Raw genomic sequence first — 25,711 nt, 5'->3', positions numbered from 1 at the left:
CTGCCCCAGTACTGAAGCCCACAGAGTGCTCACAATGCACTTCTATCCGTGCAAAGCTGCCCCAGTACTGACGCCTTTAAGGTTTTATCCTGTCCTTCTCATGCAAAGCTGTCCCAGTACTGAAGCCCACGGAGTGCTGTGCTCACAATGCACTTCTATCTGTGCAAAGCTGCCCCAGTACTGAAGCCCACAGAGTGCTCAAAATGCACTTCTGTCCGTGCAAAACTGCCCCAGTACTGAAGCCCACAGAGTGCTCACAATGCACTTCTATCCATGCAAAGCTGCCCCAGAACTGAAGCCCACAGCGTGCTCACAATGCACTTCTATCTATGCAAAGCTGCCCCAGTACTGAAGCCCACAGAGTGCTCACAATGCACTTCTATCCGTGCAAAGCTGCCCCAGTACTGAAGCCCACAGAGTGCTCACAATGCACTTCTATTTGTGCAAAGCTGCCCCAGTACTGACGCCTTTAAGGTTCTATCCTGTCCTTCTCATGCAAAGCTGTCCCAGTACTGAAGCCCACAGAGTGCTGTGCTCACAATGCACTTCTATCCGTGCAAAGCTGCCCCAGTACTGAAGCCCACAGAGTGCTCAAAATGCACTTCTATCCATGCAAAGCTGCCCCAGTACTGACGCCTTTAAGGTTTTATTCTGTCCTTCTCATGCAAAGCTGTCCCAGTACTGAAGCCCACAGAGTGCTCACAATGCACTTCTATCCATGCAAAGCTGCCCCAGTACTGAAGCCCACAGCGTGCTCACAATGCACTTCTATCTATGCAAAGCTGCCCCAGTACTGAAGCCCACAGAGTGCTCACAATGCACTTCTATCCGTGCAAAGCTGCCCCAGTACTGAAGCCCACAGAGTGCTCACAATGCACTTCTATCCGTGCAAAGCTGCCCCAGTACTGACGCCTTTAAGGTTCTATCCTGTCCTTCTCATGCAAAGCTGTCCCAGTACTGAAACCCACAGAGTGCTGTGCTCACAATGCACTTCTATCCGTGCAAAGCTGCCCCAGTACTGAAGCCCACAGAGTGCTCACAATGCACTTCTATCCATGCAAAGCTGTCCCAGTACTGACGCCTTTAAGGTTCTATCCTGTCCTTCTCATGCAAAGCTGTCACAGTACTGAAGCCCACAGAGTGCTCACAATGCACTTCTATCCGTGCAAAGCTGCCCCAGTACTGACGCCTTTAAGGTTCTATCCTGTCATTCTCATGCAAAGCTGTCCCAGTACTGAAGCCCACAGAGTGCTGTGCTCACAATGCACTTCTATCCGTGCAAAGCTGCCCCAGTACTGAAGCCCACAGAGTGCTCACAATGCACTTCTATCCGTGCAAAGCTGCCCCAGTACTGACGCCTTTAAGGTTTTATCCTGTCCTTCTCATGCAAAGCTGTCCCAGTACTGAAGCCCACAGAGTGCTCACAATGCACTTCTATCCATGCAAAGCTGCCCCAGTACTGAAGCCCACAGCGTGCTCACAATGCACTTCTATCTATGCAAAGCTGCCCCAGTACTGAAGCCCACAGAGTGCTCACAATGCACTTCTATCCGTGCAAAGCTGCCCAGTACTGAAGCCCACAGAGTGCTCACAATGCACTTCTATCCGTGCAAAGCTGCCCCAGTACTGATGCCTTTAAGGTTCTATCCTGTCCTTCTCATGCAAAGCTGTCCCAGTACTGAAGCCCACAGAGTGCTGTGCTCACAATGCACTTCTATCCGTGCAAAGCTGCCCCAGTACTGAAGCTCACAGAGTGCTCACAATGCACTTCTATCCGTGCAAAGCTGCCCCAGTACTGATGCCTTTAAGGTTCTATCCTGTCCTTCTCATGCAAAGCTGTCCCAGTACTGATGCCCACAGAGTGCTGTGCTCACAATGCACTTCTATCCATGCAAAGCTGCCCCAGTACTGAAGCCCACAGCGTGCTCACAATGCACTTCTATCCGTGCAAAGCTGCCCCAGTACTGACGCCTTTAAGGTTTTATCCTGTCCTTCTCATGCAAAGCTGTCCCCGTACTGAAGCCCACAGAGTGCTGTGCTCACAATGCACTTCGATCCGTGCAAAGCTGCCCCAGTACTGAAGCCCACAGAGTGCTCACAATGCACTTCTATCTATGCAAAGCTGCCCCAGTACTGAAGCCCACAGAGTGCTCACAATGCACTTCTATCCATGCAAAGCTGCCCCAGTACTGAAGCCCACAGAGTGCTCACAATGCACTTCTATCCGTGCAAAGCTGCCCCAGTACTGAAGCCCACAGAGTGCTGTGCTCACAATGCACTTCTATCCGTGCAAAGCTGCCCCAGTACTGAAGCCCACAGAGTGCTCACAATGCACTTCTATCCGTGCAAAGCTGCCCCAGTACTGAAGCCCACAGAGTGCTCACAATGCACTTCTATCCGCGCAAAGCTGCCCCAGTACTGACGCCTTTAAGGTTCTATCCTGTCCTTCTCATGCAAAGCTGTCCCAGTACTGAAGCCCACAGAGTGCTGTGCTCACAATGCACTTCTATCCGTGCAAAGCTGCCGCAGTACTGAAGCCCACAGAGTGCTCACAATGCACTTCTATCCGTGCAAAGCTGCCCCAGTACTGACGCCTTTAAGGTTCTATCCTGTCCTTCTCATGCAAAGCTGTCCCAGTACTGAAGCCCACAGAGTGCTGTGCTCACAATGCACTTCTATCCGCGCAAAGCTGCCCCAGTACTGAAGCCCACAGAGTGCTCACAATGCACTTCTATCCGCGCAAAGCTGCCCCAGTACTGAAGCCCACAGAGTGCTCACAATGCACTTCTATCCGCGCAAAGCTGCCCCAGTACTGACGCCTTTAAGGTTTTATCCTGTCCTTCTCATGCAAAGCTGTCCCAGTACTGAAGCCCACAGAGTGCTGTGCTCACAATGCACTTCTATCCGTGCAAAGCTGCCCCAGTACTGAAGCCCACAGAGTGCTCACAATGCACTTCTATCTATGCAAAGCTGCCCCAGTACTGAAGCCCACAGAGTGCTCACAATGCACTTCTATCCATGCAAAGCTGCCCCAGTACTGAAGCCCACAGAGTGCTCACAATGCACTTCTATCCGTGCAAAGCTGCCCCAGTACTGAAGCCCACAGAGTGCTGTGCTCACAATGCACTTCTATCCATGCAAAGCTGCCCCAACACTGACGCCTGCAAGGTTCTATCCTGTCCTTCTTGTGCAAAGCTGCCCCAGTACTGAAGCCCACAGAGAGCTCACAGTGCACTTCTGTCCGTGCAAAGCTGCCCCAGTACTGAAGCCCACAGAGTGCTCACAGTTCACTTCAGTCCGTGCAAAGCTGCCCCAGTACTGAAGCCCACAGAGTGCTCAAAATGCACTTCTGTCCGTGCAAAGCTGCCCCAGTACTGAAGCCCACAGAGTGCTCACAATGCACTTCTATCCTTGCACTGCTGTCCCAGTACTGAAGCTACACACGCTCACAACGCACATCTACCCTGACCTGACCCTGCAGGTCTCTGTCAGTGCTAAAACCTGCAGAGCATTCACAATGCAGTTCTACCCTGGCCTGCCCCATGCAAAGCTGTCCCAGTACTGACGTCTGCAGCGCGTTCACAATGCAGTTCCGTGCCAAACCACGGCATCCAAAGCTGCACTGAGGTGTCACCAAGTTCTCACAATGCACTTCTATCCCACCCTGACTCAATGAGTCATCGAGGCGCTCACACCAGATCGGGTGGTATCAGGTAGATGAGATGCACCTTGATTATGCACTGTTGACATAGGCCCAGATGTGCGATCTGGACATTCAGGCGTGGTCGCCTCGCTCATGATCTCAGGCGCTGATGAACATTGAGGAAGGTGTTTAAATTTTGACAAGTCCCTTGACATGGACTTTCCGGACACCATGTGTTCTTTGCACGTTACAACCATCAAAGGGTCGACAGTAAAAAGAGGGTCTGTTTTCGCTTACGCGACTGTTTGACCAGGACCAATTCCCCGTAATCGAAGACTGTTTCCTGGGTGTGTCTGCACTGATCTGCAAATGTTTTTATTTTGCATGTTTAAGAACTGTCTGTCACATGAACCTTATCAGCATTTATCAATCTGTCCAATGTCCATTGCAGTAGTTTGGTACCAATGGCTCTCGCCCAAATAGCAAGGTGGCAGGACTTGCACCAGTGTGGAGTGAGAAGTTGATCGGTAGGCACGAAGGGCTTGGCACATGGCTTGGCTTAGATTGATTCCCTCCATTGATGCTCACTGAATTACCCTCTTGAGGGTGCCCATAAATTGATCAACAACGCTATTGACTTGGGGCCGGAGAGGTGTACTCTTTTGATGTTTGACATTGAGTTAATCAAGAAACTCCTTGAATTGGTTGCTATTGAAAGGTGGGACATTATCTCATTTGAGAATAGCAGGAATGCCTCACTCTGCAAAGATGTCATCAAGCTGCTTGCTGACTTTGTCATGAGTTGTCAATGATAAGTCTTCTACCAAAGGAAAATGCGAATATTCATCAATGACTACAATGAGATAATGTCCATTTCCTAGAGGCCCAAAAAAATCAAATGCAACTCTTTCCCAAGCATGCACTGGATGGTCAGACATTGTCCATGGATGCAGCGTCAACCTGCGGGGTGAACAGTTACAAAGGTGGCATGCTTTCAGCTTATTTTCAACTCTTTCATCTAGGCGAGGGAATCACAACTGGTCTCTTAGGGCTCTTTTCATGGTTACAATGCCACGATGTCCTTCATGGTCAAGCTCAATGACTTGCTGTCTCAGGCTGTCAGGTATGATGATTCTCAAGCCTCTCAATATGATACCCTCTCAGGTGACGGTCAGCGCATCCTTTCCATTTTTTTAATTATGGATCAACAGCAAAGAGTTTAATACTTTTCTTCCAAGATGGCGTCATAATGATGTCTTAGAGAATTAACATGTCTTCATCTGCATTGATAGCAGCAATAATCTTTTAAATGTATAGAGCTACTAGTGTGCTGAAATTCACTATGAAATTGAGATACTCTTCAGCTACTTCGGATGCCGAACTGTGGCAAAGTACCGGCACTCATGAAAAGTAACCTGCAGGGTTTTGGTCTTTTCCAGCTTTTGTACAATTGAATGCAGTCGTAACCCCCACCTCTCCATGCGAGGGGGCATCTCAGCTTTTGGGTCTCCAAAGATTGTGAGCAATACCTGGTGATCTGTGATGATAGTGAAACGTTTTATATACAAAAACATGTGAAAATGTTTGCAGGCCCACATTAAAGCCAGGCTCTGTTTCAGGCAGGCTTCTACGGACATAGGCCACCGTGTGTCTCTGAGCATTCGGATGACCATTGTGTTGAGCAAGGATTGCTCCCAACTCCACCGGGCTCGCATCTACTGGGATCTCAATATGTAACTTGGGGTCAAAATATGACATTACAGTTGCATTCTCAATCATGTATTGCATTTATTTCAAACTTTGGCCGCATTCAGGAGAGCACTGGAATGTAACATTCCGCTTTGTTAAGTCTCTCAATGGGGCACTTACATAGCAAAGTCATGAATGTATCTTGAGCAATAACTGGCCATGCCTAAGAAGGAAACCAGGATGGTTACATCTTGTGGGAGGCAAGTAGATGATAGTGCTTGCACCTTATCTGGGTGAGGATTTATTCTCCCATCAGAGAATATGTGCCCAAAGAACTTAAGTTTGTTTATGTGAAGCTCACACTTTGCTGTATTCAGAGTGAGACCTGCATTAGCAAGTAATTGGCACACTTGTGTAAGAGCCTTGTCATGCTCCTTTTGTTTTGTCCTAAATAGCAGGTTGAATTACTCAGTAAATAACATCCTGAAATATCTCCACAGCCAAAGACACTCTAAAACTCCATCTTTTGTATTTGAGCAAAACAACATTAGTCAAAAAAGTAGTAATGTCCCTACAGTTCTCTTCCAGCTCGAGTTGATGGTACCCTTTGTTCAGGTCAAAATGGGAGAAGACTTTGGCTCAGTTCAGTTGCACAATCATGTCCGCAATGTGGGGACCAGAATGTCTTTCCCTCTCGATTGCTTTGTGGTCTTGGCGCATAGCTACACAAATGTATACCTCAAGAATGTCCCCCTATTAGAGGGCATGTCAAAATAATAGACAGTAACACTAAACACCCACTAACCAACCCGGAAAAACTAGAATCTAAGCACCTGATAGGCTTTTATTGTAATGCACACTGTCTCCCTAAACACGCACTTGAAATCTGGCCTTTATTGGACTCCGAGAAACCTGACTTCTTTTTTTTTACTGAGACATGGCTCCACAAATTTTCACAACCCGACCTTTCAGTAGCTCTACCGCCGATTACCAGCTGATCAGACAGGACAGGAAAGATAGGAAAGGTGGCGGCATAGCAATTGCTTTCAGAACAGACACTAAAATACACACTGTAGAGGCCATCCAGGCAGACTGGGGTGAAATTTGTATCTTCACAATAGAGAGCCCAAAAAGGGGAACCTGGAAAGTTGCCCTTCTCTACAGACCCCCTGGGAAAAGCCCATTTCCCTAGCAACCCTATTGAGACTATGTGCCATACGTCCTGGCCGCAGATAATTTTCTTCCACTAGGCGATTTCAACTATCACGGCGAGTACCAAACCAACCCTCATACACTTGAACTCATCACCAGCCTCGACACACTAGGTCTAAAACAACTGGTGATAGGCCCCACCCACATCGCAGGCCACACTTTAGATTTACTATTTACCAATTCCCCTCACGTAGATATAGATCAACTCCTCCCCATCTTGTGGTCTGGCCATCACGTAATAAGGTTCCACATGCATGGGATACTGACGCAATCTCACCTCACAAAAGAACATAAATTAAGCAGATCATGGAGCAAAATAAATCTAGAATCTTTCTCTACAAACTTTGTCCCCCTTTCTCCCTCCGAAATGACTAATGTCAATCAGGCAGCCAAAAGGTTTGAAATAGCTATCAGCTCATCCCTTGACATTATTGCTCCTAAGAAAAATACTAAATGCCTGGAGAAACTGTCCCCCTGTTACACCCCTGACCTAAAAAGCGAGAAACTCGCCGTTAGGAAGGCGGAACGCAAATGGAGATGCACAAAAGACATTACGGACAGACATCATTACAAAACATTACATCACCACTACATGGAAAACATAGCCGAAGCCAAGAGAGGCTTTCTAGGAAACAGAATAAACCAAGCCTCCAATTCTCATAAAGAGCTATATAAGAACTTGAAGGAATTTACCAACCCCCTGGCTGCCTTCCATCACACACTGCCTCCCAGGAGTGGGTTGACTCCCTTTCAGCTTTTTTCGTAAACAAAATAATTGACATCCACAAACTATTCCCCTAACCGATTAACACGTCATAACAGCAAAGTCCTGTTGAAACTCTCCCCAGGTATACCAATTTCCTCAAAGAATTCAGTACAATAACAGAGAAAGATACCGCTGGAACATTAAGAAAGATGAAATCTGGCTCACTGACTGACCCAGCATCCTCTCAGATTTTATCCAAGATTGGACTAGCTCTTATTCCCAGTCCAACCAAAATAACCTTTCACTATCACAATCCACAGTACCTTCACACTGCAAAGAAGCCGTTGTTAGACCGATTTTGAAAAAGCCATCAGCTGAGCCCAAACAGCTATCTAACTATAGACCGATCTTGCTTCTGCCCCTGTTTGGCAAAGTTATGGAGTCAATGATTACTAATCAACTATCTAAACATCTAGAAAGTAACAATCTCCTAGATCTATCGCAGTCGGGCTTCCGGTCTCATCACAGCACCGAGACGTCTTTGGTCGAGATAGTTAATAACATCAGGCTCTCTCTGGATGCCAGACAGTCCACCATTCTGATCCTACTTGATCTGTCGGCTTCCTTTAACACCATCTCTCATGGCATCATTTTGGAGTGCCTATGGGAGTGGGGTGTTGTGGTCCCCGCCCTACAAAGGATCAAGAGCTACCTAATGAACTGTCCTCAAAGGTGCAAATAGGTGGTTTTTCATCCAAAATTCAGATTATTGATAAAGGAGTTCCCCAGGGATCAATTCTAAACCCTACACATTTTAACCTATATGTGTCACCTTTGGCTAAAATAATCAGAGCACTTGGCTTTGACACTGTGTCTTACGCCTAAGATACTCGACTATTAATCACTCTCGGTACCAATCACACCAATACACATCACAGATTTAAATTGTGTATGTCAACTGTGAACGACTGGATGTCTAACAGCCATCTCCTGCTCAATGCAAGCAAGACAGAGATCATGATTTTTGGTGATGCTCAACACTTCTGGTCCTCCGACTGGAGGCCGCACTCATTGTGGCCATGTCCCCCGCCCAAGACAGCAGTCCGCAACCTAGGAGTTGTAATGGACAATAAACTCTCCATGGCCGACCACCTAAATTCCGTGGTACGTATGAGGTTCTGTAATTCTCGAGTCTGACTCCATTTTGTTCTGTGCCACCATTTTGTGTTGCCCTCACGTAGTCCTGTAAAGGTCACCTGGCGAACGAAGTGGCCTGGCCTTCTTAGTTCATGTATACATTAACTAGGTTTCTTTTTGACTCTGAAATGAACTGTAAGAAACTGACCTCTTCACCTGAAACTGACCTCGCAAAGCAAATTTCCCTGATCGATCTTTATCTGAGATTGCCAATCAATGTTCAGGACATCGTTAACTTTTTAGTTTCCTTGCACATGCTTTATCTTGTTCAGCATCTGTTACTGTTTCTTTTTTTATGTTTCTTCATTACATGGGTTATGCTTTCAATTATAGGTTTGTCCGGCTTGTGGAGATTGAATTTGGGACATTCCTAATAATTAACTTTTAGGTTGGGATACTGTAAATTGAGTTTTTGCTATGTGATACTTTGTTTGAAAATGTATCTTATTGGTTAGAATTTTGTGCAGTGGGTGTACATTTATAATGTGAATATTGGGTATAAATGGAGACGTCTCGCCTTAGTAAAATGAGCAGTCTCCTGAGAATTTACACCGTGATGTATTTCTAGGATCACTGTTACTAGTTGCAGCTGATAAACTTGGTCTCTGACGCCATCCAGAAGTATTCCGTGTCTTTGAATACCAAGACAGGTGAACTCGAAGATCTTAGGCATGCCCCTGATGCCGCTGGGTTAAACCCCGGTTCTTCAACTGGCGCCCAACGTTGGGCGACTTCAGCGGTACTGGTCCAAGCCCGAAAATTGTGAGGAGCCCCGTGAGGAAAATCTGGAGGACGGCCGCCACTTCATTGACCCCTGCATGTCGACGTGGACTGAAGGTTTTTTCTGCGAGGCTTCCCATTACCTTTAATGAAGTGTGGGTCCGTTATACAAGGAAAGATGGTGTTTTACGATGGCCCCAACATGGTAGTTTTGAATCAGATGTTTTAGATAACCTAGAAGTTGCGCTATTTAAGTAGAAAGCCCGGCCGGCGATGTTTGACTCTTTCCGCCTTTGGCGTAAGGAAGCAAAACAGCGAGAAATTAAGCAAGCTAAGAGAGATAGGAAGGAAAGGAATATGTCGGTAATGCAAGCTGCTAGGCAGTTTAAGGAAGATGAAGAAGATCGTGCGATTGAAGTGTTAGATAGACAACATAGTATGGCTATTGACAAATGTTACCCGGCTTTGACACCTCCCCTTTCAAATGTGACTGAAGACCCTGAAAAGGATCCTTTGATGTCACATTTACTGAGATTACCACCCCCTTATGTGCAGGGTGCTACTGCACCTCCGTTACCTCCAGTTGTTGCACCCCTTGTTGTCGTTCAACCCCCTGTTGTTGTTCCGCCACCTGTTGCTTCACAGGTGGTTCTTCCTTCCGCGGCGCAGCCCCCTCCAGGGCCGCCAGCTTTGCCACAGTCCTTGCCTCAAACTCCTTTGCCTTACACTCCTTTATCTTCGACTTCTGTTATTTCTGTCCCTACGTCTCTCTTGCCTCAAAACACTTTGTCTCCTGTCCTCATGTAAACTTCTTCTCCTTCTGCTCGGCAACGAATGACTGAGACTGTCACTAGTCTTTTGTCTCCTTTCTTTGGGTCACTGAATATGACCCCTGTTTTTGAACGTAAGCAGAGACGTAGTCAGCTTCCTGGTCCCGAAGAGCGGGCAGTGTTAGATCTCCTTGCTCGTAGATGGGTTTCGAATGCCTCCAAGTACAGTCCACAAGTGGTTATGGATATCTTCCTACAGTGGGAGGCACCAAAACAAAGGTATGTTTTTGATGTCATGTGTACCTTCCTTCGTCAGGAGTGGGAAGATAATGAGTTGGGTTCAATTCCACTGGAATTGATTAATGTTCAGTCTGAATTTGCTAAAGGAACGATAGTGGGTTCTGATGTTGAGGAAGCGGTAGAGACACTACTCACTTTTAGGTCTAGACTTCCACCTCAGTCATTGTTCGAACCTGACCCTTCTGTTAGGAGAAAAGTGAAGCAGTATCCTATGAGAGAGGTTCCCCCTGTATGGAGAGAGGCAGTTGTGGCTGATGCCGCTCATGGTATTGCGGCTGCACCGGCTCATTTTCAGCGAGTGTGGGTGCATGTCCCTTGGAAGAGAGCTGAGGTCCTGGCTCTTAAGCAGACCTTGCCTGACCCCCCGTAAAAATCCTGCTGGTTATTACAAGGAATTGTCTCAGACAGCTGATGCGTGTGTTATGAATTCAGCTGACATAGATATGTTGATGGGTAATGTAGTTCCTCAACCCTTGTAGGCGAAGATCCGTCACGAGGATCACGCGCCAGAGTTAGGAGATACGTGGGTTAATATTACTGCTGCATATGGTCGGCAGGTAGGAGGTGCCAAACCTGAACCCTTAGTTGCAGAACTACCTGGTAGAATTATTAATTTAATGAAAACTATGATGCCTCCTTTGCGGGTGAATTGGGACAAGTTAGCAGCATGCAAACAAAAGAAAGATGAGAGTGTGTCTGATTTCTTCACAAGGTTTGAGGAAACATTCATTGATCATAGTGGTCAGGCATGAGTACAGAAGGTGGTCAGAGGTTGTTTGTAGATAAGTTTGTTTTTAATTTACTTCCTGAACTTTCTAATAAGTTAAAGGACTCTGAGAGTTCATGGGCTGTTTCTTCTTCGTCCCAGATATTGGCTACTGCACAATACTATGAGAATAGAGATAAAGATGAGAAGGATAAAGTAGAGAAGAAGACTAGAGAATTAAAAACGAAAGTTCTTCTGCAGCAGGCTTATCCGCCTCGCCCAAATCAGCGTCAGTTTCAGCAACCCCCACAGTTTCAGAAACTGTTGCAGAAGCCTGAGTCTTTTGCTTCGCGACTCCCGCTAGGCCCTAATCAGTGTACTTATTGTAAAGAGGAAGGTCACTTCAAGAATAGTTGCCCGATCTTGCTACAGCGTGCGAATGGTATGTCTGGTCTGAGAGGTCGTGGTGGTTTCCAACAAGTACCTAGTGGTAGGGGGCGTGGTACGTTTCCCCAGAATGAACGTTCCTTTTCCCCTCAGAATTCTATAAATTATTTTGACCAACAGAATGTTCCGACCGTGCAGTCCACTCAGTACTACACTGATGATTATTATGTTGGAAGTGAGAGTGCTGGTTTTAATGATAGTTAGGACAGCCATGGACAAAGGGAGGGAGTAGTGTCAGTTCCAGTAGACCAGAGTGGACCTTATGTTGAAGTGATTACATCAGGTGTGGCAGAACCTTTTCTTTTGGATACTGGTGCAGCAAAGAGTTCTATCATGCACTCTAAACTCCCTGGCGCACCCTTGTCTGGCTTGACTAATGTTTCGGTAGGATTTTCTGGCGCCCCAGTTCGTAACCCGGTTTCTTGTCCTTTGCTCCTTTCTATTGGCCCTTGTGAATTGGAGGCTCCACTTATTCTAATGACTGGCTGTGGCGAGAATTTGTTGGGTTTGGACTTGTTGAAAAGATTGCATGCGACATTATATTGTTCTCCTTTGGGAGTACATCTTACGGTGGGTAAGAAAGTGATGTCCCCGATGTATCTGTCTAAGGATCGCCTTCCACTGGAACTGCATTCTCTCCCTGATACACTTTGGGCTACAGGTCCTAATGATGTTGGTCTTTTGCAGATTACACCTTACGTTGTTACCCTTAAGTCGAATGCTAAATTGCCTCGCATTCCTCAGTACAAAATTTCCAGTGATGGCGAAAGAGCTCTTTTAGCGATTATCTATGATTTGGTTGAGAAAGGTGTGGTTGAAGAAATGAGAGGTAATGTGTGTAATAGTCCTGTTCTGCCTCTCCTTAAGCGTACTGACTCTTCTCAGCCACCTGTGTATCGGTTTGTGATCGACCTTCGAGAGGTCAATAAGATTGTTGTGCCACAGTTTCCTGTTGTCCCAGACATTACTGCTTTATTGACTATGATCCCTGCCTCAGCTGCTTGGTTTTCTGTTATTGATCTGAAGAACGTTTTCTTCAGTATTCCGATTGCTGAGGAAAGTAGGGATATGTTTGGCTTCTCTTTAGGAGGTCGCAGTTTCCGGTTTAAACGCGCTCCTCAAGGTTATTGTGAGAGTCCCTCCATTTATAGTCAGGCTTTGAAATCTCAGCATGATACTTTTGCATTGCCTTCTGGTGCTACTCCTATCCAGTATGTTGATGATCTGTTGGTTGCTGCTGATGATGAAGAGATTTGTAAAGAAGTTACTCTTTCTTTGTTGCGACACCTGTCTGACCTTCATCATAAAGTGTCACCTTCAAAGTTGCAATATTGCCGACAAGAAGTGACCTACTTAGGTCATCTCTTGTCGAAGGAGGGAAGACGATTGACCCCAGAGCGTATTCAAGCGATTGCCCAAATGACTGTGCCATGCACACAGAGAGAGGTGCGTGCCTTCTTAGGTATCACCTCGTATTGTAGACAGTGTATTCCGAATTTTTCTTTGCTAGCGAAACCTTTGTTGGCACTTACTCTTAAGGACACACCACACCCTCTTCCTTGGTCTGACGAATGTCAGAAGAGTTTTTCTGAATTGCGTGATGCATTGTGTTCTGCTTTGGTGTTGGGTACCCCGACTATAGTAAACCTTTTACACTTTATGTACACGAGAGAGAAGGTTGTGCATTGTCAGTATTGACGCAACAATTTGGAGACAAGCAGCGCCCATGTGCGTATTTTTCAGCCACTTTAGATCTGGTAGCTAGGGCATTGCCTAGTTGTCTAAGAGCTACAGCGGCAGCGGCTGTTTCTATCCGACAGACTGCTGGTTTGGTATTGGATAATACATTGATTGTGATGGTCCCACATGCAGTGGATACCCTATTGAATAGAACAAAGACTCAACATCTTACCAGTGCACCTTTGTCAGGTTATGAGTTGACGCTTTTGGCTAGCCATGTGCACATCAAGCGGTGCAACACATTGAATCCAGCTACATTGTTGCCAATTTTTGTAGAGACAGATGCTCAGGAACAGCATGACTGTTTTCTCCGGACAGAGGAGGAAACGAAGGGTAGAGTTGATCTGAAAGATACTCCTCTTTCGAATCCTTATGGTACCCTATGGCTAGATGGTTCGTGCTCGAAGCTTCCGAATGGAGAGACGACTGCAGCATATGCTGTCACAACTTCACGATTGTTGAAACAGCACGTATTGCACAGAATTCAGCGCAGGCAGCGGAGTTGATAGCATTGACTAGAGCGTGTGTGTTGTCAAAAGGAAAGAGAGTGAATGTTTTTATGGATAGCCAATACGCATTTGGCGTGGCTCACAGCTTTGGTCGTTTGTGGAAAGAGAGGGGATTTCTTACTTCCCTTGGTACGAAAATTCAGCATGGACAATTAGTGAGTGAACTTCTTGAATCACTTACTTTGCCGACCCAAATTGCGATAGTAAAGTGTAGTGCGCATAAGAAGGTTAAGGATGATGTGGGTCGAGGGAATGCGTTTGCAGATGAAGTAGCGAGAGAAACAGCGAAAGATGTGACGAGTCGGATGTATGTTGCAGGTCCTGCCAGATGGGTTGTGGAAGGAGGAATGTGTGAAGATACAACAGAAAGTGTGAAGATGATTCAGGCAGAAGCTACTGAGAAAGAATTGAGTATGTGGAGAGAGAGTACGGGAATGTTGGATTCGACAGGCTGTTGGGTTGAGTTGTCAGAGCACTGGTGATGGTTGTTGCCGGATGCATATGTGCTTCCGGTGGTTACTATGGCTCATGGGCTGGCTCACATTAGTTCAAGAGGGATATGTAAGTTGTTGGCTCCGGTATGGCAGAATGGTGGAATTCCTAAGTGTGCTGAGAATTTGGTTAAACATTGCATGATTTGCTTGATGCATAATCCTGGAAAGGGACCACCAACTCCAGCGGGTCATTTTGCTCCTCCAACATATCCGTTCAGAGATTACCTTTTTTAAATTTATTAAAAACGTTTTTATTTTTAATTGTACTTTACCATACAGAGATCTCCTCCAGACTGCAGATTCATACTATGGTGCAGTATAGGGAAAAGTAAAAAATGCATTTAAATCAGAAAAAAATAGTAGATATATTTTTGTTTTAAATACTAAGGTAAACTACATGTATAAGCTCATTTTAAAAGCAGAACAAATGAATAAAATGCTACAGCACTATTAACTTAATTCTGAATAAAATATTGAATGAATTTAAATATAATTATTTTGCTGAACTTTAAGAATAAATTCCTACCTAAAGTAAAACTTTTTTTTATATTGCATTAATATTTATTAAATGTGATGTACAGAATATAGATCCTCGACTGATACCATAGATGGCAATATCTCCATTCCCAAGTGACGTTCTGGAACTCCTTGCCGTTGACACTAGTGGGCTGCTTAGCAGTCTCCAAGTTGGTAATGTTACCCAGACTCTTGTACCACTTCGTGAATATACCTGTCACCGTGCCTGTCTGGATTTTTCGGGTGCTGGAAACCTTGCTTACAGCACTATTGTGGGGACAGGGTAGACACAGACTAGCCCTGTCTAAGATGCAACTTACAACCACTGCCAGCCGAACGGGAGCGCCTGACTTTAAAGCCTATTGCATTGTTGGGGAGCTATAACGGTTAGCGTATTGGTTGGCAGGCCATAACTTTTTTGAAGTGGGTTATACCCCTGCACATATACGGAGTGGGACACTACATATATTATTATGTCCTGGGGTCGCCATGGTGCGTGACGCCCCTATCTCCTATATATTGCATTAAACTACTGGAGACTAGCTCTAAAATATACGAAAGTGCAAAATCCCAATATCCCCTTTTATGGGTTGCCCACACGCCAAGGCGTTTTTTTATCCACTGTTCGGGTGTGGGATTGGATACAGGCGGGGACGAACACTGTGGGCTACCAATTTTTGGATGGGACGTTAATGCCCCATGGGGAGTACGTGCAAACTAATGCAGTGCCGGACACCCTGTTCCTCACGCATGCATTGGTCTCACAATATGTCAGACAGTACTGGCTACTAGATCAGAGGGAGCCCCCTACGTTTCACTTACTTCAGTCCTTGTACGGGATGGGACAGGGGCGCCACCTGGTTCGCTGGCTATATCGAGGGCTATGAGAGCACTTATACATTTCACTTACACCGCTCTGACAGAAGTGGGAAGGGCTCTAATGAGGGACTTGTCAGATAGGAAATGGACCTCTGCAATGGAACATCCCCGGCGGGTGTCCCGGAACTTCCACCTGCAGACAATACAATTATTAATATTCCACAGGGCTTACCTATCACCATTGGCAATTCAAAAGATGTACCCCACGAAATCCACTCTATGCCCTAGATGCTCCCATCAGCCCATTGATTTTACTCACATTTTATGGTTATGTACTGCATTGGGGAGGTTCTGGACGGAGGTCACTCAGGGATTATCCCAATTTACCGAGTGCTCCCTGTGAGACAAAATGGAGGTATGCTTACTGGGGCTTTTTCCGCTGCCCTAGAATGCGAAATTATTATGTTGCTTTGCAGGCCTTGTTTTGATGCTCGCCAAATGGTTAGTCATTCAACGTTGGAAGGCTCATATGTCACCTAGGGAGGGCAAGTGGAGGGATGAGATTATTAGATGGACAGTGGCAGAAGGCGAAGCGCTTCGATGTGAACAATGCCTGGGTCTAAGGAAAAGGCAGATTTCCCTTGAATGGGCTCAATTAATAGAGCAGTTTAAAGCGCTAACAGCTGATGACTCAATGGTACCCCTTTCTCCATGGCTGGAGTAACTTATCAATGTCTAGTACCTGGATAGGTAGTGGCGTCGGCGGGGGTGGCCTTCCCTCCCCTCCATCTTCAGTTCCCTCCCTTCTGCCTCGCCCCACTCTGCCCCCCCACGCTATCCCTCCTCTGCCCCCCTCTCTCCCTCCCAGAATAACTTGTGAATCCAGCCTAGCCCTCTTTTTCTCCCCTCCCCCCGCTGAACATTTCCCTCCCCCTTCCTCCCCTTCCCCTTCCCCCAGAGAACCTATTGCACCATCATTATGTTTGATTCACCAGGGTACTTGCCCTGGCAGAACAGGATGTCCATAAGCGGCTATGTTCATACTTTATTGTTAATTGGGAGGTATAGTTGTGGGTGGGATATACAGAGTGGGAGTTTAGGGGGATAAAGTAATGGCGTACCGATTTCTCAAGAATATTTTTTCAACTAGATGGTACTGAATCTACGTATCTTTCATCAACAAGAATTGCTGTATCCAAATGCGTCACACGCTAGGGTTTTTAAACTGTAAATTTGACTAAACGTGTAACATGTATTAAAATCCCCAACACCGAATGATTACTGATGTAAGATGTTTCAACTATTTTTTATGTCAAAAATCAATAAAATTATGTGTTAAAGAAAAGTGAAGTACAGAATAAATAAAATATAATTTATTGCATTTTAATACAAAAATAATTCATCAGTATGTTTTCGATCACAAATGAGAAATATTATTTGATTTAAAAAAAATTGAAAAAAGGAAATATTATTAAAAATAAACTAAAAAAATAATATTAAAAATAGTTTTAGGATAGGTATTAAACCTTTTATCATTGGAAATATATTAAATTAAATTAAAATTATTTTTGTAAGTTTAAATTAAAAACTAAATTCCCACTTAACAGAAAAAAATGTAAATGTGCATTAATAATGATTAAACATGATTATAGGATTAATTAAAATTTCATTATTTAAAAAAACACATTTATTGTTAAATTACGTTTTAAATTAATAATAGGTTATTACACATTTTATAATTAAACATTTACTATTTTTATAGATTTTGTAACATTAATTAATATGTATTTGTCTTTTTAACTGATTTCAATAATCTAATTATTTTCTACATTATCTTCCGTGGGATTTTATTTTTAATCCCTAATTCCATTATTTTCTGTGGAAGGGTGTTGCAGTACCAGTGGTTGGCCATGTGTAGTGCTGGACTCAGTACTAAAGTGTAAGTTACTACAAAAGTGTAACTTACTACAAAAGTGCAGTTTGTGAATAGTTTAGTAGTAAGTTTTGCCGTAATACTGTAGTATTGCAAAACTTACTACAAAGTGCAGTTCATGAATCAGGCTCCCAATGCCCAAATAACCTCTGGATAAATTTTTCTTAAGACTTTCCCGGTGGCAGGACCAGTTTACGTGAATAAACTTGGCTCCCTATCTCCTCCTTGGCATGTGCCCTTTTGTAGAGAATTCCAAATTATATGCAAAACTTCCCTCGATTCCTAACGGAGTCTCCTCCTCCAATTATTGATCAAGCCAATTTACTGGTAAAAGGCGAGTTTAATCGTTGGGCAAATGAGGAAAAAGGCGGGCAGCAAGCATCCGCCCTCATTGATACCCATATCAGCTTAAACTTAAAACAGCAGGTATTTCAGCCCATTCATATTAAAGGCCATACTTTGGACCAAATTTGGACCCTCAAATTCCCCATGGGAAACCTCACAATTGCCCCCGGTGTATGGTCTGATTACATTTTAATTATCAGATCGAACCCTTTGTTGGAAAATGGACCTCTCTGAAGGGTCCTCTATCTCTGTTTTGCTTGTTGTCCACTTTAGGACTCTGGGCACTTAACCACTGCTGACCAGTGTTAAAGTGCATGTGTTCTCTCCTCTAAACATGATGACATTGGAGTATACCTGATTGGCATATGTGTTGTACTGGTAAGTCCCTTGTAAAGTGGTATACTATAGACCCAGGTCTTGTTCTTCAAATGCTACTTTGGGCTGCTGCATTGATTGAACCACCCACAGAAGTAGCCTTTCAAACCTGTCTCAAGCCTGCCACTGCAGGGCCTGTGTGTGCAGTTAACTTCCACTTCAACTTGGCATTTAAAACTACTTGCCAAACCTTAAACTCCCTTTTTATTACATATGAGTCACCGATTAGGTTGGCCGTAAGTAACCCTAAGGGCAGGGTGCTATGTAAGTAAAAGGTAAGACATATACCTGTATATTTTGCATGTCCTGATAGAGACAGTCTACTTCATTGTTCAATACTGAGAAGCCTACCCATCTCATATGCCAGCATTGGGAACTCCTTAGTACACTTTTAAACTGTAATTCCTGATCAGAGAGGAGCAGCTTTTTCATGTTTCATATGTCTGGAATGGTAATGATAAATCCTCCTTACTGGTATAGTTGGATTCAACATTACTGTTTTAGAAATGCCCCTTTTATAAAGTTTTCCAAGAGTATACGCAGACTGATAATTATTTTGCCGACACTCCTTTACTGTAAGATCAAGTAATTTAATTAACTTTACCTTTTTATGATTTAGAAAATGATAGTATTTTAGTACATATCACAAACACTTATGGGCCGATTCCGATTCGGAAAGGGCTTCGAACCTTCTGACCGAATCGGTACGTGACGGACGGATTCCTTTGCGACCGAGCCATTCCGAGGGCTCGGTCAGAAAGGAATCCGACTCGGATTTCCAGGTGGCCTACGACGGGCACGGAGAACTCATCTGCCATCCGGAAATCCTCCAGTACTTCCCCGGTCGCCTCTTTACGACCGAGGGAGTACGATGGCAGTTTTTCACTGCCTTTTCGTGCCGTCACATTGCAAGCATGCTTTCCGGTCGAAATGCATGCTTGCATTGTGAACCATACGAATGCGACCAAACAGAGTTCGGTCGCATCGTACTAGCAGGGCCGTAATCGATCACAGCAGGTCGGTCAGTTACTGCTCCTAACCGATGTCGGACTGACATGAGTCCGTCCGACATCGGAATCGGCTCTTCAAACATATCCTTCAGGCAAAATGTAAGTATATTACACAATATTTACAACCCTTATCTGAAAAACGTGTCTTTTGCGAAATCACATCAAAACATAATATTTCCAAAATGTAACAAAAATACATTAAAGTTATACCAGTCTTATAAGTTACAAAGCGCTGGAGTTTCTATTATTTGTCTATTATTCTTATTAGAGGACTGAAACTCCATTTCCAATCATGCCCAAGGGGCTTGGCTACACACATTATTTGTTTAGGCCTCCAGTGTCTCTTGTAGGATTCCCTGCAAGTGGCTTTTGCTATAACTAAAGACTCTCCAGAGCTGGTTGTCGATGCGTTTCAAATCTCTCATTGCTTTTGGGTTCTCCTCCGGACCTTGACTGGTTAATTCTGTAACCTAATAAATAAAGAATGATATATAACCTTAATGTTTATGCCATATATCAATCAGGGCAATAGTCCTTAGTCATGCAACTTGTTTGGACATATTACTTCCTTCTCACTGTAGTTTCACTTGGTGAATTGTCTCCTTCATTTCCATTGGTTGGTAATTCATTGAGGCTGACTTGGTTCTTTCTTCTGAAAGCACAGCTTGTTGTCAAGATTATTACCACTGTCTTTTGTTATCTGTGGAAGTAATAACAAGGGGTTGGCACTGTGTTGATGGGCTTTAGTTTGGTATTTTTGTGCATTAGTTTAATTTTTTTTTTAGAAAACTGCACTCTTAGTGGTTTCTTGCTCGCAACATGTCTGTCTGGGTTTCTCTTGCTTGGTTATTGCACTTAATGTGAGGTATCAATGGTTAGACCACCATGTCTGGGATTGCTTTTTAATAAAGCAATCTTTTTCTTTTTAAATGCAGCCGTTTTCAAACGGCTTCATTTAAAAAGAAAAAGATTGCTTTATTAAAAAGCAATCACAGACATGGTGGTCTGCTGACCTTGGGAGGCCACCATCCCAGTGAGGGCTGCAAGATAGGTCTATTTGTGACCCTCTAGGAATCACTAATGAAACTCTAAAGCGTTTCATACATTAGGAATACATACATGCAAATCCTAATTTCGGCAATCTGCAATAAAAGCACAATTAAAATACAAATCTAATTAAAAAATCCTTAAAACAATATTCATTAAACAAATAAATAATACATTTAAAACAGTAAATGAAATTCATTTCAATTTTGTTTTTACAAAATATATCACAATTGTAGAATGAGTGCACAAATATCTCCTTTTTTTAAGTTCAAGTTTATTGAAACCAAGCATAGAAAAATAGTACAATAGTAAAGCAAATATACAATAATAGAAATATATATAAAAAATACCTAATAAGGGCATATAAATAAAAGGAGTCAATAAACAATAACGTTTGAATAAGCAATAAAATTGGAGGAGAGGGAAAAAGAAAAAAGGATAGACACAGGGTGTGAAGAGGCAGAAAGCAAAAAATCAAGTTTTTCTGCAAAAAACTGTACATTGTATGGATATACATATCAATAAAGGCAAAAACAAAAGCAATTTATAGAAATAAAGTGAGCAATAACAATAAAAAATGAATTCAAAGAAATAAGACAACAAGCGAATGATCATGGTCGTTTCCGAACTTCATCAGATATGTGTGTCGGGGCAATAGATGAAGGATTAGAGGAAGAGAGGGGTGAAAGATATGAGGTAAGAGGGATCCAAAGGTGGTCTCTCTTAATTGCTAGGGAAACAGGAGTGACGTAATTCGTATCTAATCTGTGATGAAAGCAAATGGCATTCCACCATGTAGAATAAGTAACTTTTGATGAATCTTTCCAGTTAGAAGTTATCAAATGTAGAGCTATAGCTATCAGTAAATCAAGTAACTTAAAGTGGGAAGGGGTTTGAGGCCAGGATGGAGATACAGAACCTAGGAAAATAGCTGAGGGTGAGAAGGGAATTTTCGTGACAAATATGATATTTATGTGAAACCAAATTGAGTTCCAGAAGGCAGAAATGTTAGGGCAGAGGAAAAGCATATGCAATAAATCGGCATTAGTGGATGAGCAAGACCAACATGAGGAGGAAAGATCAGGGGAAAAGGGTGCTAATCTAGCAGGAGAGTATAATAAACGGTGATAAATGAAATAAAGGCTTTGAGTAGTGTTAGCTGCTCTGGAGGTTTTATGAATTTTTACCCATATTTTGTCCCATAAGGATATCAGCCAAGAAGAGGACAAATCCCGTTCCCAAGCCAATTCAGTCTTAGTTTTGAGCCGATCTGGAGTGGATAAGAGACATTTATAAATACTTGATGCAGAAGGAGAATAATGTAGAAGCGGAAAGAATGTGGAACAAGAAATAGGAAGAGCAGGAGAAGGAGGAAGTGATTGAAGATAATCCTGAAGGGCAGGAAATAGAAGATCATATTGCTTCTTAAAAGATTTAGGAAGATTGAAGAGCAGAGAAAGACATAGGTACATTTGCTTGGAGAAGTTGCGAAATCCATAGTAAACCTTTGGATCTCCATGATTTCCAATAAAAAGTACGATTTTTAATGCGAAGTAGTTTGTTATGCCAAATAGGTTGTTGAGACAATGAGAGTGGAGAAGGATAGGAGGAGGGTAGAAGAGGAGTCAAAAGTTGACGAGTGTGAGCAATAACCGAAGAGTGTAAGAAGGAGGAATTAGCAGTAAAGGCAAGTGTTTCAAGAAAGTCAAAAGGTGAAGTAAAGGATTTTTCAATGGATAGCCAAACAGGTGGATGAGAAGTGAGTTCAGTAGACAACCATCTAGAAGCTTGTTTGAGAGAGAAAGCATAATGATAAGATTTAAAATCAGGGAACTTAAGTCCTCCATAGGTTTTATCTTTTTTGAGGCGTGACAAGGCTATCCGTGGGGGTTTGTTTTTCCAAAGGTATTTCAATAAGATCGAGTCTACTCTCTTGAAATAATAACCTGGAATATGAACAGGGATCATAGAAAGAGAAAATAGAATTATAGGGGCCAACATCATTTTGATAGAGTCTAATCTACCCCACCAAGAAAGGAAAAGAGAATGCCATTTGGCAATAAATTCAGTTAATTTTTTATTGATATATTCAAAGTTGATTTTTAACGTATCAGAAATATTTGAGGAGAACCATAATCCTAAGTATTTAAATTTATCTGGTTTCCAGGAAAACCCTGTTTGGTCAAAATAATGGCGAAGACATAAAACGTTAAGGGGTAAAATCTCACACTTGTCCCGATTAAGGCGATAGCCTGAGATTTGCGAGAAAATATCTACTTGGTGGAGAAAGGAGGGGAGAGAAGTATCAGGGTTTGAACAATATAATAGAATATCATCAGCATAGACGGACAAGTTAACGTGAGCAGAGTCAAGTTGAAAACCGGTAATTTGTGTATCTTGCCTTATTTTTGTCAAAAAAGGTTCCATCGCTACTATAAATTATAACGGAGATAAGGGACATCCTTGGCGAGCACCTCTAGAGAGAGAGAAATAGTCTGAGATTTTACCATTGGCAAAGATAGAGGCCTTTGGGCCAGAATACAGCAAGGAAATCAATGAAATTATTTTGGGGGAAAAACCTATCCATTTAAGAGCATTAAACATAAAATCCCAACCAATCCTATCGAAAGCCTCTGTATCTAAAGTAATAGCAGCCAATGGATAATTTATGGAGGAAGCTTTACTGAGGACATTAAAGAAGACTCTAGAGTTATCTGAGGATAAGCGACCCTTAACAAAACCAGATTGTTCTGGACCAAAAAGTTCAGGTAGAATGGGATCAATGTGAAGCGCAAGAATTTTTGCAAAGATCTTATAATCTGTATTAACAAGAGAAATAGAATGGTAATTTGTACAATAGGAGGGATCTTTATTGTCTTTGGGGATCAAACAAATCATAGCTTCTTGAAAAGTTCCTGAGAAGAGCAATTCGGAGTACAGAAATTAAAGAGCGAAAGAAGATGAGGGAGAAGGAACTTTGAGAAGTGAGCATAAAATTATATGGTAAACGCATCAGGGCCAGGGGCCTTACCGCGTCGTAGGATTGAGACAGCATGAGAAATTTCTTGCAAGGTAATATCCCCCTCAAGCGAAGCAAAATTAATATGGGAAGAAGAAGGAGAAGTAAGACCATGAAAGTAAGAGGAAATATCAGATTGGAGAGGTTGTGATTCAGGAGTGTAAAGCTGTTTGTAGAAAGCGACAAATTCTTGTAGGATATCATCATCTTTAAAGAGAGAATCACCATTGGAGTTAGTTATAGATGTGATCCGAGTTCTATCCTGGCGAGTCTTTAAATAGGTAGCTAAGAGTTTCCCCATTTTGTTCTGACCTCCGTAGTATTGTGTGCTACTTTTCAAGAGGTAAGAAGCTGCAGCATCAGCGGATAATTTGTTAAAAGTGATTTTGGCAGAGAGGAGGTCTTTTAAGGAAGATTCAGTAAATGAACGGAAATAAACAGATTCTAATTTTCGTAAGGAGCTGAGCAGATTGTTTTTCAAATTTTTTCTTTTTTTGAGAAACATAGTTGAGTATGAAACCTCTCGCAGTTGCTTTGAAAGAATCCCATATCATAGTAGGAGAAGAGTCAGAGATTGTATTAGTGCTAAAAAAGTCCGTAGCAAAAGAACTGAATTGGCTGAAGAATTGAGAATCTGCAAGAAAGGATTTATTAAAACGCCACCTACCAGAGGGCGGTGTAAAGGGGAGTATATCAAAGTCAACATACACCGGGGCGTGATCGGAGATCAAAATGGAATCAATTTCTGAGTAAATAATATGTTGTGTAAGGGATCTACTGAAAAAGAGATAGTCAATACGGGATTGTGTTTTGTGTGGAGGGGAAAAATAACTATATTCTCGAAGATCTGGATGACAAAGTCTCCAAACATCAATTAGGGATTTACGATGAATGGTGGAGGTAAATTGAGAATGCATTTTAGAATGTACATATTTAACTGAGGAGCGTCTATCTATAATAGGATCAAGAACTTGGTTGCAATCACCTCCAAAAATAATATAATCATCATCAAATGTAAGTAATTTGTCTGAAACAAGTAACCAAAAATTGTTATCGACAGAAACTGGAGCATAAACATTAAACACAACCAAAGGGACATTATCTATTAATAATTTAACAATGACCCAACAACCATTTGAATCAATTTCTTGGTGAACAGTGGAAACATTAAACTTTTTGTGACACAAAATCACCACTCCATTCTTTTTGGCTAAAGCTGGAGAAGAAAATACAGGGCCTACCCAGGATCTCGTCAGTTTAGAAGCTCCGGAGTCAGATAAATGGGTTTCCTGTAATATGGCAATGACAGTTTTGAGCCTAGCTAAGTGAGATAACACTTGTTGCCTTTTAATAGGGTTATTTAAACCTTTAACATTCCATGTAGTTACCCTGAATTTTTCTGTAGTGAAATAACATTAATAAGCGATAAGAATACATTGCATGAACAATTTGAAGAGATAAAGTACATATCTTATAGAGGAAAATAGAGTGTAAATACATTAGATAGGGTTTAGGTAAGTAAAATAAAGAAGATAGAAAAAAGAAAAGAAGATAGAAAAGTAGGAATTAGAAGAAGAAAAGGATGGCAAATAAAAGGGAGGAAAGGAAAAGCAAGTGCGACAGATGAAGAGAACATGACAGATCAATAAGGGGAAAAAAGAGAGAGGAATGAAAACTTACATAAATTGTAGATCATACGAAGGGTGGGAGGGTGGGAGGCCATACAGTGGAATGACGTTACCCAAACTCACGAAGGGAGAACGGGGAGGGGAACAGGACCAACGAACCGCTGATAAACATGGGGAGAAGGAGGAGATCTGGACAAACAACCTGTTGAGAAGAAAAAACGAAGTTAAGTGCGTAATATAAAAACAAGCAATTGAGAAATAGAACCTTTAAATAGGAGGACGAGTGAGACTACAAAGAGAAAGATTTAAGAAACGTAAAGATAAGAGATAAAGAACCATAACCGTATTAATATCAAACTATGAGAGGCATAATGAAGAATGTGTAAAGCACATCATAAACAAGGTGAAACACATGCAGATAGTAAAAGGGGAGCAAAAAAACAAAATAGGTTATTTAGAAGTAGATGCGGATGAAGTATCCATGGAGTCAGTCTGGAAGGAATGGAGAAAACTCTTGAGTTTCAGCAGATCTTCATAAGTGGCAGTCTTATTGTTAATAGTGACTTTAAATAGACATGGTGGAAGAGACTATATCTTGCACCAATTGAACGTAACTGAGGTCTCATTGACAAGAATTCTCTTCGTCGGTCTGCTGTTGATTTAGCGTAATCTTGAACAAAAAGCAGAGTATTTCTTAACCAAGTAATTTTGTTGAATGCTCTGGCTGCAGCTAAAACTTTTAAAAGGTCAGTATATTCAAGGAAATATAGTATCATTCCTCTGGGTTTACTCATTGAGGTGGAAGAGGCATGGTGCGACATGGAACCCTATTGATGTGCTCTCTGGATGTTTAAAGAGGTGCTCTCCGGAAGTTTGAGAAGCTTAG

The sequence above is a fragment of the Lissotriton helveticus genome, chromosome 4_1, assembly GCF_964261635.1.
Source record: "Lissotriton helveticus chromosome 4_1, aLisHel1.1, whole genome shotgun sequence".
NCBI classification, from domain to species: domain Eukaryota; kingdom Metazoa; phylum Chordata; class Amphibia; order Caudata; family Salamandridae; genus Lissotriton; species Lissotriton helveticus.
This window is presented reverse-complemented; position numbering follows the sequence as displayed.